Source organism: Sminthopsis crassicaudata, chromosome 6 (assembly GCF_048593235.1).
Source record: "Sminthopsis crassicaudata isolate SCR6 chromosome 6, ASM4859323v1, whole genome shotgun sequence".
Lineage (NCBI taxonomy): Eukaryota > Metazoa > Chordata > Mammalia > Dasyuromorphia > Dasyuridae > Sminthopsis > Sminthopsis crassicaudata.
The window spans coordinates 107,032,935-107,049,847 of NC_133622.1; the positions used below are offsets into that span (position 1 = coordinate 107,032,935).

The window sequence follows — 16,913 nt, forward strand, 5'->3', positions numbered from 1 at the left end:
TGCTGGAATCTGTAAATACTTCTTTCCCTCCACCCCCCCCCATTAAAATGGGTATTTCTGTCCTTGAATTATGAAGGAAGTTATTAGAACAGTCTGACTCTAGGGCAACCAATTAAAGTACAAGAGTAATTAAAATTCAGTAGAAGACAATGGGCAAGAATAGAGCCGGATGACAAATTTAGGCAGACATACAACAATGGCCAAGTGTACTGCCCAAGCTTGGAGGAACCATTTTTCTTGCCCAAGCCTCTTTCCCCTTCAGATAAGCTGAGGATGTTCCCTGATCAGCAATCCTATAACACTTTAGTGGCCAAAAAGCCAGATTCAAAGCCAATTCTTCTAATTATAAGCAAAAGGAAGGATAAAGAATGAAGGGTTAGAATTCATGTTGGAAAAGAAAACATTGTTTACAAATGAACTAAAGAAGACAGGAATAAGTAGGTCACATTTATAGAGCACTTTCATATTTACATAGAATTTTGTTCACAACAACTCTTTACAATGCAAATATCAATCCATTTTACAATTAGGAAAAATGACTATGAAAGACTTTGGACCATTTCTGAGGATGTGGTGCTTAGAAAGTCAGGACCAGAATTTGAATCTAGGGTTGCCAATTCCAAGTATACCTCAGATACTAGGCTACTCACACATTTCTGAACCAAGCTTTACTTTACTTCCATAACATAAAATAAGCACACATAAAATAAAATAGTTCAAAAATCTTTTTTTTTTTTCATTTTGTGTTTGAATGTATCTGAAATTTAAAAAAAAAAATCTATTTTGTCTTCATCACCCACCCTATTGGGAAAAAATAAAAACAAATTCCAAATAAAGAAATATGTATAGTCAAACAAATTCCCTCATTAGCTCTGTTTGAAAAATATATTATTCTCCACTCTGAATCAAGACTTCTCTGTCAGTAGCTGGCTAACATGCTTGATTGTAGATCATCTGAAATAATGGATGGTTATTGAATTGGTCACCTTTTTTTAAATTTATGGAGTAAAACGAACATTTCCATATTTTTATTGCTTTCAAAATTGTTTTTCATCTTTTTGTAGCCCCTACCCCCTGGGATATACTTTCTCCATTTACTGATATGGCATAGTAAGAACAGTAACTACAAAATATCACCACCACATACCCTTTCCCTCAAAGAGTTGTGTTCTTCCATCCAGACCTAAAAGAGAGGGGACAGAGAGAGAGAGAGAGAGAGAAAGAGGGGGGCTGAAGGAAGATAGAAAGAAAGATAGAAAGAAAGAAAGAAAGAGAAAAAAGAGAAAGACAGAAAGAGAAAGAAAGAAAGAAAGAGAGAAAAAGAGAAAGAGAGAAAGAAGAAAGAAAGAAAGAAAGAAAGAAAGAAAGAAAGAAAGAAAGAAAGAAAGAAAGAAAGAAAGAAAGAAAGAAAGAAAGAAAGAAAAAGAAAAGAGGGAAAAAAGAAAAAGAGGGGGAGGGAAAGAAGGAAGGAAGGAAAGAAAGAAAGAAGGAAAGAAAAAAAGAGGGGGGAGGGAGGAAAGGAAGGAGGTAAGGAAGGAAGGAAGGAAGGAAGGAAAAAGAAAGGAAGGAAGGAAAGGAGGGAGGGAGAAAGAGAGGAAAGAAAGGAGAAAATTATTAAGCACTAACTCTTTGACTGACTTTGTGCTAAGTGCTGTAGTTATAGATACAAAAGAAATATATCTTCTTCCCTCAAGGAACTTACTTTTTAGTTGGGCAAGTATGGAAAAGGAAGGATGCTTTGATCTAGGAAGGGACAAAAATATTGAGTAGCATTATGGAGGAATTACTTCACAGTCTTTTTCAAGAATAGAAGTGTTGATGTGATCACTGCAAAAAAGGGTGAATAAAGGTTACCTACAGGGTGCCATGGCAATTAGGTGGTTAAGGTGAAGTGTGAATCTTTCTAAAAGTATATGAAACATAGAGATGATAAACATCATTTTGTATGCCATATCTTTAAAAAAAAACTAAAAATAAAAAGGTTTGCCACCTTCTTTAGCTTTCCCTAGAAATCAGAGAATAACTTACCTACTGCTGGTTGGATAACTTGGATAAGCCTGTTAAATCTGCTATTTAACAGAGCTAATGCCTGTCACTGATGGAATTATAAATCAGCTCAGACCCTTGATGGGGGATAAAGCTGAATCCTAGCATGTCTTTCAAAGGTTGGTTTATCTACATGAAAGCAAAGGTCATAACCTCATTTGTGACAGCAAATATGTGTGACTCTTATGTGTGGACAGGGAGAACATTATTTTAATAGGGAGAGTCAAAAGCAGATAGTTAAGTACCTAAATTTCTGAATGTCAAAATTTCAAAATAAAAATAATAACTAATTTTTAGATACTGTTTTAAGCTTTATAAAGCACTTTTTCAAAACATATATTCTCCATTTTAGCCTGACAACAATCCTGGAAAGCAGTTGCTATTATTATCCACATTTTCTAGAGGAAACAAAGGCTGAGAAGATTTCCCAGTATTACACAGCTAATTGGAGGCAAGATTTGAATCATCTTCCTGATATGGAAATCCAAGGCTCTGTCCACTATAATACCTGGCTACTTAAAGTTTCCTATCTCCTCCTTTTGCAAGTTCCCACAGTTTTGTTGAGGAAAGCATTGAAATCATCACTTAAATATGGCTATAAACTCTGGTGCCAATGTCGGTGATGTTCCATTTGCCTTGTCAAGTAGAAATGATAACCCCGCTCTAAGAGAGTTACAAGACAGACATGCAGTGGGGCAGGCTATGTTAGTATATGCCAATCAAGTAAATGAAGTGCTGAATGATGAGATGTTAAGTACAGATTACTCTAATCACACTCTCATCCCTGCAAGCTCAAATCATCTCTCCAGCAGCTATGGACTTCCAGAAACCTGAGAGGTATGTACAGCGCTCTTTGTCTTCTTTCTTCTCACATGCCCTGACAAATTGCAAACACAAAACCAAAAATACACACACACAAAATCCCAAAGGATTAGAGAATCGGACATAAAATGCTAAGGAGAAATATTTAGATTTTGGATTGAGTTATATCCTTAAGTACCATAAAAGTATTTCATCTAGTGATGTTTGTCACTCATTTGTTGCTTGTCACTCATTTTACAAACTAACTTCATGTTCCATAATTTGTAACCTCCAGATCCCAGATACTCCCAGACAGTACTCTTAAGTCTTTAACCCATTCCTATTCTGATCACAACTAGAATAAAGTGAAAATATTGAAATGAAAGGCCATTCAAAGAGGTTAGCTTAATAAAAAATCCACAAGCATTTATTAAAATATGCCAGATGTTCCTCATTTCCAAAATATATAGAGAATTGTCTCTAATTTATATGAAATCAAGCCAATTTCCAATTGATAAATGGTCAAAGGATATGAACAGATAATTCTCAGATGAAGAAATTGAAACTATTTCTAGCCATATGAAAAGGTGCTCCAAGTCATTATTAATCAGAGAAATGCAAATTAAGACAACTCTGAGATACCACTACACACCTGTCAGATTGGCTAAGATGACAGAAACAAATAATGATGAATGTTGGAGGGGATGTGGGAAAACTGGGACACTGATACACTGTGGGTGGAATTGTGAATACATGCAGCCATTCTGGAGAATGATTTGGAACTATGCTGAAAAAGTTATCAAACTGTGCATACCCTTTGATCCATCATTGTTACTACTGGGCTTATATCCCAAAGAGATCTTAAAAAAGGGAAGGGGACCTGTATGTGCAAGAATGTTTGTGACAGCCCTTTTTGTGGTGGCCAGAAACTGGAAACTACGTGGATACCTATCAATTGGAGATTGGCTGAATAAATTGTGGTATATGAATGTTATGGAATATTATTGTTCTGTAAGAAATGACCAGCAGGAGGATTTCAGAAAGGCCTGGAGAGACTTACATGAACTGATGCTGAGTGAAATGAGCAGGACCAGGAGATCGTTGTATACTTCAGCAACAATACTATATGTTGTTCAATTCTGATGGACGTGGCCATCTTCAACAATGAGATGAACCAAATCAGTTCCAACAGAGCAGTAATGAACTGAACCAGCTACACCCAGTGAAAGAACTCGGGGAGATGACTATGAACCACTACATAGAATTCCCAATCCCCCTATTTTTGTCCATCTGCATTTTTTATTTCCTTCACAGGCTAATTGTACACTATTTCAAAGTCTGATTCTTTTTGTACAGCAAAACAATTGTTGGACATGTATACATATATTATATTTAATTTATACTTTAACATATTGAACATGTATTGGTCAACTTGACATCTGGGGGATTGGGGAAGGAAGGGAAAAATTAGAACAAAAGATTTGGCAATTGTCAATGTTGCAAATTTACCCATGCATATATCTGGTAAATAATAACTATTAAATAAAAAAAAAAAGAAAAAAAGAAAGTAACCTGCTCACAATCACAAAGGTGATAGGCAAAATTTGAACCCAATCCTCCCAACTCCAAACAAGCTTCACATCCAACCCTAGCCAAGTCCTTGCTGCTCCTCCTCCATACTCCTTTTTAGCTCTAGATCCATAATCAAATCAATTCTGCCATTGCTCCTGAAAAGGGCATGGCCAATCAATTCCTTTATCTGCTAATTTTCTGGGCCTTTGGCAACACAAACCAGAACACCTGTGCCTAGCCACAGCTATATTCTCTCCCTCTATTAGAACATTAATACTTTGAAGCTTGGTTGGATATTTATTTTAATAGCTTTTAACATAGTGCTTAGCATATAAATGCATTTTCATTTATTCATACATTTACATTTGCAAAGGAGACTAAAATTATTTGTAAGTTCCTTTACAACTTATTGAATTCTCAGACCTGAAAGCATAAATGATATTTTAACTTATTGATAGTAAGCATGGTATAATGTATAGAATGGTATAATGTAGTTCAAATTTTCTCCCTGATGCTAGTAAGATGATCCTGGATGAATCACATACATACATTGGATTCATTCAACAGATCAGAAAACTAAGCTTCAGAGTGTTGAGTCATTTGCCCTAGGTCTCAGATGTAAGTGTTTAAGCTAGAGTTGGAACCTGGGTATTATGTCTCCTAGTCTGGGACTCATTCCATTATGTCATACTGTCTTTCAAAAGAAGTCAACTAAATTCTCTTTCTACAAGATTATGAATCTCTACTCTAAGCCAATTATGTTTAATATTTTATTTTCATTAGTATATTTAATATGATTTTAATAGTGCTTAATTAATTGAAATAGCATGACACTATAGGAGAGAGTCTTAGATTCAGAATCAAGAAGTTTCAAATCTCACCTGACTTTCCAAAATATACTGAAAGGGGAGCCATAGACTTCACTAGGTAACCCAAAGATTCTATGACATTAAACAAGTTAAGAATCCTTGTTCTAAAAGGAGAAGATGAGCTATATTTGAATAATTATGTTTTACATAATTATGCTTTCTTCCCATGAGCTGTCTCCTAGACTTTAAGCAGGTACCAAGGTCACTCAGGTATTTAATGGCACAGATTTCATCCAAACTCCATCCAACTGGCCCAGATCATCACAAACAGCCCAGACAGAACCCAAATGCCTTAATTGTCATTATTAAATTTTAAAATGCTAAAGCAGAGCATAATCTATATGACTTTCTCAGTTACTCATTGCCAACCAATCTAAGTCAATAGACTGCAAATTGCACTCTAGAACACGGGAAACCTCACCCGGCCCGGACACGGAAAGGATTGACAGATTGATAGCTCTTTCTCGATTCTGTCAATAGACTGCATATTGCACTCTAGAACCTATCCATGAACAATAGGTAGTCAAGGCTAGCTGAAAAAGGTAATTACTGCTTATGATATTTTTCTCCCATAATAGATAGTTCATGGATAAGATATGTATTTTTTGGACACAGACAACGTAGGAATGTATTTTGTCAGACTAATATTTGAACTCAGGTGTTCCTTATTCCAGACTAGGAACTCTATTACTGTGCCTCCAATCTGCCCAATACACATAGATATACATCAACAATTTAAATAAAGGGCTAAACAAGCAGCTAGGTGGTACAGTGAATAGAGTGTCAGACCTGGAGTTAAAAAGACATCTTCCTGAGACACTCGCTACCTTCATGACCTTGGGCAAGTCACTTAATACTGTTTGCTTCAGTTTCCTCATCTGTAAAATAAACTGGAGAAGGAAATGGCAAACATCTCTGCCAAAGAAACTCCAAATGGGATCACAAAGAGTTGGACACAACTAAAAAATAACTCAACAACAAACAAGCTAATAAAATCTTGATCTGCATCAAGAGAGACATAGCTTCCAGGAATTGGATAGATGGGGAGGGGGGGAGATATCCTATGATATTCCATTATATTCTACCTTGTTAGATCTTCTCTGGAAATATTTAATTCTGGGAATTAAGGTTTAAGAAGAAACCAGGAGTGAGGAGCTTTGAGTCCCTGTGATATGATCAAATGAAGGTACTGGGAATGCTTAATGTGGAGAAGAGAAGGCTCAGAGTACATAATATCCTAGTAGTTGAAGGATTATTATATGATGATGCATTTGCATTTATTTCATTTAAACCCAGAGAGCTGAACCAACTGCAATGACTTTTGTAGTAGATAAAACTTTTTTTTTTTTTTTAACAATAAGAACTTTCCTAAAGTGAAACAGACTACCATTAAAGGTCATGAATGTTCTCCTCCTTGGACATCTTCATATAAAGGCCATTTGTCAGATTGTTAGATGGGAATTCCTTTTGAGCACAGGTATTAAAGATGCTCTCAGCAGCTCAGTGACAAAATAGACAAGAGATCAATTCTTGTCTTAGATATTTAATAGCAATGTGACTCTAGAAAATCCTTTAACCTTTCTCATTTAGAAAATGGAGATGAAAATAGAAGCTACAGCCCAGGGTCCTTGTGAGGATCAAATGAGATAATATTTGTAAAGTATTTTGCAAAGTTTAGGACTTTATAAAAAGATAAACTAATATCATAAAATTCTGTATTTCAGTGATTCAGTAATAAATATTCACATGCTGTCTATGATGTTATTTATATAACTGCACTTTGGATGTGTAACAGCTAGGTGACTGAGTGGATGGAGCTATAGGTCTGAAATCAAGAAGACATCTTCCTGAGTTCAAATATGGCCTGAGACTCTTAGTAACTGTGTGACGCTGGGCAAGTCACTCAATCCCATTTGCCTTAGTTTCCTTAACTGACAAGTAAACTGGAGAAGAAAATGGCCAATCACTCCAGTTTGTTTGCCAAGAAAATATTAAATGGGGCCACAGAGTCAAACATGACTGAAAAATGACAACACCACACTGGATAAAGCATATAAAGTCTGTGTACTGATAGTTCAAAGTGTAAAATTTATCATATTGAGGAGGAGAGACATACTTTTATCCTTTATAATTCAATGTCACAACTTACACAGACTTGATTACTTGAATAATTAGAAAATTATTTTCAATTAAAGAAAACAAGGTGCCTTCAAGAAGGGGAAAAATGATAATATAGACTTGATTTATAGCCTCAAGCACTTTATAGACTTCAAGCACTTGGTCTGAAGAAAAAAACAACAACAACAACACTCTGCTTATTGTAACATTTTTGAAATTTGCAGATGATATTTTTATGTGAATAGGATACCTAGAATATCAGTTTTGATATTTAAGAATAATTTTGCTCACATAAGTAATGAAAACAAAATACGGCACCTGGTATTTTCACACATTAAAGCATGTCTTAGCCAATGTGTGGGTAGCTTGGGCATGATGTAGACCATAACCAAGTACAACAGGAAAGTGTTTTGAAGCTATTAGGAGTAATCACTACTATTTACATTGTGGATTGGGAATAAAATAAATTGGAAGCAAGAGGGAAGAGGAGAGAGGTCAGACAATGCAACGGCCTCTCATTCTCCTTGTATCATCATCATCATCATCATCCTCTCACATGAAAAGATCCATTCTACAAGTCTGAGTTAGACCTCTAGCAGCCACTGGCAGGTGGCTCCCATATCACAACACTATTAGAAAGTGAATGAGAAGATTAGTAAAATAATCCTGCTAATAACCAATTACCTAAAATAACTTTCTATGAATCTGAGTGAAGAGGTATCTAATTTTGTCAAAAAGGAGCATTAAATTTGCAACTGGAGAGGATGTGGACATGAATTTCATTAAGCCTTGCTCAATCTTGGTGGCAAGATCTTCCACAGGTAATTGTCCTTTTCTAAATTTAAACTTTTTCATAAATGAAATCAAGCAATTGGTCTAGATCAAAGGTGGGCAATGTCCAGCCTGTGATCCTTACATCACCTGCAAAATTATTTGCTAAGGAAACCATAGGTGGTGATGAACTGAAAGCCAGGTATAACAACCTCCCACTGCTCGAATCCTATAAATCAATAATTTTGTGAGCCTTGTGAATGATGTCATAAATATCCAAATGACTCTTGGCAGAAAAAAAAGATTCCCCATCCCTGGTCTAGATGATCTTTGAGATCTCTTTAGATCCTCAAATCTCATAAAATTAACTTGTCAATATTGAAGCTGAAAGTAACTCATTTAAGTGGTGAATCATATTTTGTTAAAAAGTAAAGGTTATGAAGTTTCTAGAAATAACTTTTCATTTAGTTAAATAATTCTCTAAGGTTTCACTAGAAAATCAATCACTTCACAATGTATGCCTAGCATTTAAAAACCCTCATTTTCCATGACTAAAACTGGAGCAAAGATACTGTGACATCATAAGAAGTATGAGAGGAAACATGAAAATTTAAAATTTCTTTTTGGTTATTTTTGTTTTCTATCCTTTGGCATGATACAGTTTAGATTTTTTGAAGTTATAGGCATGGGAGAGTTTTCAAAGAATTATTTTTAACATATTGTCAAAAACTTACAGACATAACCAGAGCTGAGATTAGACATGGATACTAGAGGCTATGCATGGAGGAGGATCACTTTCAAATATTACTTTAATAGGCATGGAATATAGATATTCATTTTCCACATCAAGAGCTATGTGTTTAAAGGAAAAGGGCACATTGGATAGAGTGCTAGTTAGCTTTGGAATAGGGGATTAAAAATTGTCTCAGATACTAAAGTAGTTGTGTAATTATGGGTACATCATTTATTCTTCCTGGGCCTTAGTTACTTCATCTATAAAATGGGAGCAATAATATCACCCACATTGGGAGGGTAAAATCAAATACTGAAATACTGCTGATACTGTAGTAAAAGTGCTTTTTAAGTCTTAAAATGCTATCCAAATGGCAGTCACTAATATGTGGACAGTCACATACACAGGGCATACTTTTAACTATTTCAAATTTTATCCTGTTCTAGATAACTTATTTGCATATTTCCAAATAAAAAAGGGAGTTTAATAGGGCTTATTCAAGTGATTCCTTCATTTGTGCTGATTGTATTTAAGAATAATTATTCCCTCCAACTTTTAGAAAAGTGTACTTTGATGCTTTAGTGTGACACAAACATAATTCTGAATTATCAAAGAAAAGTATAAGTCTTAGCATATTCTACCAAATTAGAAAGGTTTTGAATCCATGCCCAGTGATATACTATGTCTGTTGTCTAAGAACAAATCTTATTAAGCACAGATGGGTTAATCACCAGAAGATGATTTGGCCATGGTGACTAATGAAATATGCAATTACAAAATGGTTCTTCCACTTTAGCAGGGCTGGCAGAAAAGGGAGCAGAAGGTATGAAGAATCATGCATTTGTTACAATCTACAAACATTAATATACTGTTGGTACTCAAAAGATGAGACATCGTCCAATCACCAATGAATTATTCCACTACGAGAGAAATTTATTCCTAGTCACATTGACATTTTTGCTATAAGTGAAGCCAGAAATCAAAAAAGAAATTATAGATAAGTAAAGGAGTTGGTGGGGCTGGCTTCCTTGTTGCCCTTAATATAGTCCCTTGAAGGCAGACATGATTTGAAGGCAGATTATATCCCTACAAACCAATACAGCGCCTTGTAAATAATAAGTCCTTAATAACTGCTCTTTTTCAATTGAATAAGTGACATCATTTTATAGGATAATTGATTGTTTCACATTATAGTGACATACGTTGTTTGTCCTTCATTCTTATAGAAAGAAGACCAATGACATAAGGAAGTCCTGCTTTGACTTTCATGTTAATTGGATTTGAGTAAGGCAGGACTGTAGAAAGTCACTACTCTCATCCTCTACTCCAGAATCATCTGGGCCCAATGGCAAGCTAAAGCTCAGGACAACTGCCCCAGATGTAATGAGAGACTTTGACCTTTTGAAGTTAATGTCTTTCCCAGATCTGTATGTCTGAGGGAATACCCGTTCAGTCATTAAGTCTAGGTAAGAAATGAGGCAAAAACGGTCTCTTACCTATTCAAGAAAATTATTCTGGGAAAGAAAGATTCTTAAGAGTTTCTGACCAGAACATTCCTTCTGAGCCATCAAAACAAACAAAAAATTGACCAGGTGAAGCTTGGGTATTACCTATTGTTGGCCAGTCAGGGAGAGACAAAGTGATTTGGGTTTAAAATGTGGTCCAACATGTATACATATATTGTATTTAATTTATACTTTAACATCTGTAACATGTATTGGCCAATTTACCATCTGGAGGAGGGGAGTGGGGAGAAGGAGGGGAAAAGTTGGAACAAAAGGCTTGGCAATGTCAGTGCTGTAAAATTACCCATGCATATATCTGGTAAATAAAAAGCTGTAATAAAAAATAATAAATAGCTCCAGTTGAATAGCTTTGAGTAGCTCTCAATGGACTTCATCAAAGTCTGGTTTTCCAGTGTTGATTCCATAATTCCAGTGTTGATTCATAATTCCATAAATGAAACTAATATGGAACAAAAAAGATAATCGTCCTAATTTTTGTTAAAGTGGTAGAATAAGTTGGGAAGAGATAAAATCTAGTTCCTAAATTCCAAGATTTCTTACAAGGTTTCTGTGATCAAAATTTATATTCCTTTGGGCATCTACAGGAAAGGATACAATTCCCTCTATTGATAAAGGGAGAGCAGGGTGGGGGAAGGGAAAAAGGGAAAAAGGGAGGGAAGGAAGGGAGAGGGGAGGGAGCAACAATATTGTTTATCTGAAACTGGCCAGTTCTTAGGTGGGGCAGCTACTACTACACATAGATTGAGGCTTGTCCTTCATTCTGGAAGATCAATGACATCAGGGAGGTGATGTCTTGATTTGCATATAAATTGGATTTAAGTTAGGCAGGATCTGGCAAAATCACTAGCATCAAGCCTCCAGAGTCAACAATGATAATCTTTTTTTTTTTTTTTTTTCTGGCAAAGCAGAGAGTAGCTAAATAGTTCAGCACTGGAGACGGCAGATAGCACTTTAGCAACCAAGCAGTATTGAGAAAACTTTTTTTCCTCCCTGGAAATGGGAGGCAGCTATTAACAAACACATTTGAGACGGAAGAAGACCCAAAGCCTTCGTAAAGTTGCTTATGTATCCTGGAGAATTATATTTAACAGAATTATGCTTTTAAAATGTTGGTTTTGACCTCTTTAGTTGACAAAGCAGGAATGAATAGTGAACAATGGATGCTGTAATCTAATTTTCTCTTTTGAGGATTTCTGTATATTTTGTGTGTATATTTTCAAACACCAAAGGCATAGTTATCAAAAGCCTATAATAATAGTTCTTTGCATGGGAATTAAATGTTACTTCACACTGGACCATTGATACACATGCCCCATCTCTCTGTCCATTCGTCTTGTTTAAATTATTTTCTGTTGGAAAAAGTACTACTCTAGTGATTTGCCTATAAGAACATAATTCTAGTAAACAATTAAAGTTTAGTTAATTCCCAAATAATATTATCTCTCCAGTAGCATATCTCTCTTCTTTCTTATTGCTACTTTAATTTATTTCTCCTCCAGGTTACCTTTTTTGCACATCTGTTTTCATTTCAGCAACAGTACAAAGTGATTTGTCTCCTAGTATGACACTTGTCTTTCCCTCTAAAAACAGGGTGCAATTCATTTAAATTGAATAGGAGGTGGTCAGAAGAAAGGGTTAGAGCAAGAATCTAGAGACTTTTTCCCTTTCTGATTCAACTCCTTATGGCTGTCAGGGTAGTATGTTATCATATAGAAACCAATATATAGTGCAGCTATAGAATTTATCGCCAGATTCCAATTTTAGTCTCCTTCCCAACTTTATCTTCTCAGTGGACTGAGGAAGCAGTTGGAAACTAGAAAAAGAAAGTTTTGGAGAAATCACTGCTGAACATATGATTTCTTCTGGCTTTTGTTTGCTTGTCTGTTTTTTTTGAAGGAGGCAGATAGGGGACTGTTTTTCTTTCACCTGATGGTCTGGAAAGCCAGATAGTCTTCTCTCGGCTTTCTATCCTATTCTAAGTTATATGTATTTATAGATAATTTCAGGTGCCTTGATTTTTTTTCAAATCAACTCATTAATACTGAGTGAGGCAGAACACCATTTCCCCATTGTTCCTTAGCTGACTTATTCCCTTCTTCCTCTTAGTTCTCTCACAGATTGTCTTTTTTCCTTTAATTTACTGTTATAAAAACGTATGGTTTCTATTTCATTATAGTTCAAAATTTCAAAAGTAATCTTAAGGCTGAAAGAAAATACTTCCTCTGAACTATAAATCCCAAGATACTAGTTAGTTCTCAACTCTCTATAACAGTGGATTTATCTGGTTTATCACTGCTATATAATTTTTAAAATAAGAATCCCTTTATTCCTAGCCCTTTAGTTCTTTTGTCTTATCCCAATTAGGCAATAAAGAATATATAATGCATTTATGTGATGTCACAGAAGACAGATGAGGATGACAGATGATAGATGAGGTAGGATTGTAGGTACCGGTATATTCTATTACATTTGTCACTCTACTTTGGGAAACAACCACTTCTATTGGCTTCCTAGCATTGGTTTAAAAAAGCTAGAAATTGAGATTTCTTCATATAAAAACACTTTCAGATAATACTGAAAACCCAATTAAAGCACCTGAATTTATGGTGAATCAAGAAACATAGTTTTATTATTTCACAGGATCTAAAAACTGGAAGTCATATCTCTGAAATAGTTTTTTTTTGTCATATGAGAATCAGAATGAAATTAGGGAAAATGGAAGGAGGACAAGATAAGTGAGCAAGGGATTTGAGGGTGGAAAATTGTACATCATTAAAATGGTTGACTTATTATCAAGTTAGGGTAGGGAAAAAAAAGAATCCAGGGCAGGATTGTTTAAGAATAGGAAGGAATGGAAAATCTGGGATTCCTGAGGAAGAGGAATAGTGGGAGAGATGAAAAGATAGGGAAGGGGTATGGTTTATTATCTTAGAAGTGATGAGGTTGTTATACGAAAGGAAAAACAATTGGGACAGGTTAGTATAGGCATCTTATGCTAACTTCAAAGAAAAAGATGATTGCTCAATGACGGCAATACAGCAAGAATCTATAGACTCATCTTCTCAAGAACTTTGAGATGTGGTTTTTAGGGAATGGACTGGTCAATATTGTTGATGTCTTTCAGAAATATGGAGGTCTCAGGGAGAAGATTTGGAAAGAAATGAATTCAGATAAGAAATTACCCCCATGAATTTTGGAAAGGTTTTCACTATGAAATAATGGGTGAGAAGGTTAGAATTCAATGAATTCATGTCTATGGAAATATAAGGAAGAAAAGAAGAGGTAATTTTATGCAAGGATGGAGTCTGAATTGGATTTAAATTCACAGGGAAAAGATTTAGACATTTTCATCAGTAACTGAATCCTTAGTAGTTTCCAAGGATAAATAGGATGTTAGAGTTTCTAATAAGTTTTTGATGAAAATGTATTAACACACACAGTGATGACAGAGCTGTCTATTGAGGAAGTTTGCACATTTGTGTATTGAGGTAATCAACAGGAACTGTTTTTAGAAGTGCAGTTCCAACAACAATGTTGTTTCCATGTGATTTCTCTTAGTAGAATGTAAACTTCTGGAATTTTTTTTTTTTGGATGGGGGAAAGAGTATAGCTTTCTATATATCCCTTGAGCTTAACACAGTTCCTGGAAGATAGTTAGCACTTGATAAATGCTTTGTCGCTGACTACATTAACTGCAAGTAAGCATGGACATAAGATCTGTAAAACTGAAATGCTCTCTCATTTTGATAGGTAATAATTTGAAGCAAAAGAAAGTAAATGTTTAGGCAAAGATAAAAACAATTACTTTCACTTCTAATGTTATGGCTGATTATTTTGGTTCAATACAATTCAATTCAATAAATATGGGTAACCACTCATTATGTAAAAGGCCTCGTACTAGGCTCAGAAAATACATACTTGATAAACCAAAGCATTCTTACCCATAAGGAGATGGCCATTTTGTTTGGGAGGGGAATGTGAAGGAAGTACAGAAATAAATATCACTTATGTTAGAATATCATTTAAATATAATGACAAACTAGATTAAAAATCAACTGATTAGTAAGAGTTCTCCAAATCTTATCTATTACAGAGCTACCATGCTATTTTCTCACTATGTTTATGCCAGGCCACATATTTTCCTGTTTTCCATATGTCTTTCTCATTTCCTTCAATTGTGAAAATGGTCATAAAACCAACACTTACCATTCCTAAAGTCAACAAATCAATTAATCATTGTCCTATGACTTTGCTCACCATTCCTGAGACTTCCCAATCCAAAATCTTCCACCACGGCTACCGTTCCCCTATATGTGTTGTTCTTCCATATAAAATTATAATAAGATCCTTAGAGACAGGGACTATCTTACTTTTAATATTTGTATATCCAACACTTAGCATGGCCCCTGATATGTAAGTGCTTAATAAATTTTTTTCATTCATCGATTCGTTGAAAGGATAAGAAAATTAGAGGAGATGCAATAAAGAAGGAAGAAATTTGGGTCTCAAAGAGACAAAAGGTTGTTGTTTACTGGTGAGAATTTTAATGGTTCACATTAGAGAACAAAGCTCAACAAAGCACTTTCCAGAGAAAAGCCACAGAGATAGATTTTACAAATACTATCATCCTTATTTTAAAATTTAGAAAATTAAAGCTAGAGAGATGAAATTACGACTTGCTAAGATCACTGACCAACAAGGAGGAAAGCCAGGATTTGAAGTCAGATCTTTTGACTCCAGATCCAGGCGGCTCTTTTCATTTTATTTTTCATTTGATAAATAATTTTCTAAAAATTATTTTATTTTGAACTTTAGAAATAAAACAAGTATTTCTATAGCATGGTAGGAAAAAAAAGATTATTGTACATCAAACTGCAAATCTATTATATATATGTGTATATATATATATATATACATATATATATATGTAACATGCTATTCCTTTAAAATATATAATAAAGTTATAAAGATAGCTACCATTAGACACAAGTGTGTGTGTGTGTGTGTGTGTGTGTGTGTGTGTGTGTGTGTGTGTGCGCGTGCAAAATCATTCCATACAGCAATTCTTTCTCTGGATGTAGATAGTATCTTCCTTCATATGTCCTTTGGAATTAATTTGGGTACTTATGAAGGTCAAAATAACTTAGCCACACAAAGTTGTTCTTAAAACAATATTGCTATTATTGTATACAATGTTCTCTTGATTCTGCTTGTTTCATTCTTCATTATTTCATGAAAGTCTCTTCATGCTTTTCTAAGATCATAGCTAAAAATTTCTCCCCTCTCCTCCCTGCATTGAAAAAAAACCCTAAACTTTTAAAGAAACATGTCTGGTTAAGTAAAACAAATTCTTGCTTTGGCCTTAGAAAAATATACTTCAAATTTTGCTCTGACTTTATCTCTTCTCTATGAAGAGGTAAGTAATTTCATCATGAATTCTCAGGAATCCTGGTTGGTTACTGCATCAATCAGAATTTTCAAGTCTTTAAAACTTGTTTTGTCTCTGTAAAAATTTTGTTATTTTGCTCCTGATTCTGTTTACTTTACTCCACATTAGGTCATACTAGTCTTCACAGATTTTTTTTTTCTTGGATTTCCCAATCAGTACTGGTGGATTTTTGAGATCTCTATTTCTCTGGTTCTCTGTCTCTCTCCCTCTTTCTTATTTGGAAGGAAAAGGAGTTAAATTTTAGACATGTGGAGCTTGAAGTGACAGTAGAACATATTGGAGTAGAACATATCTAGGAGATAGATGAAGCTTTAGCCCTAGAGTTTAGGAGAAAGGTGGGGCTAAAGATTGAGATATAGGAAATATCATTGTGCGTTCTTATATCTATATCCAACCAAATGGGTTTGAGGCTGAGTAACCTGTAAAAGAAACATCATATCTTTACAGGTCAGATGACCAAATTAACCTGCTCCTTTTAGATGCAAGAACATTCCTCCCTCAACTGTGTTACTTAAGTTTGATTCTCTGTTCTCCCCCCAATCTGTGTCTCTCCCAGTGGTATCTTTACAATGTACTTTATTAGATTTTTCTATTTTATTATTTTTGAATAATTATCTTTATAATCTTCACATAATCTTAATATAATATATATACATTTATTATTTAATGGTTTTATTTATGTGCTACCACAACTCCCAGAATTAAATGATTTGGCTTATAAAATCATTTAGCAGATCAAATGAAAGATATTTGTTGATAGCGTCTTTTGGAAATACAACTGGACATTATCCTTTGAAGATACATACATCCAAATAAGATTCTCCCCACTCCAGTTTCATATCCTCTTTCTATCAGTTGTCTTTGCTTCTACCTGATCCCCTAACTATACACTATACTTCCTGACTCTATAAGAAGTTGGCTACCATTTTGCTTACCCCGAGAGAGAGAGAGAGAGAGAGAGAGAGAGAGAGAGAGAGAGAGACAGAGACAGAGAGAGACAGAGAGAGACAGAGAGAGACAGAGAGAGA

General features: G+C 34.8%; 2 protein-coding genes across 2 annotated transcripts in view; one reads left to right on the forward strand and one right to left on the reverse strand.

The window, feature by feature from the left end:
* Positions 1-16,913, reverse strand: part of SORBS2 (sorbin and SH3 domain containing 2) — a 451,850-nt gene that overhangs the window by 338,697 nt on the left and 96,240 nt on the right. The window lies entirely within an intron of this gene.
* LOC141547648 (uncharacterized) overlaps positions 1-16,913 on the forward strand; it is a 181,195-nt gene that overhangs the window by 78,129 nt on the left and 86,153 nt on the right. The gene's annotated exons all lie outside the window — the stretch shown is intronic.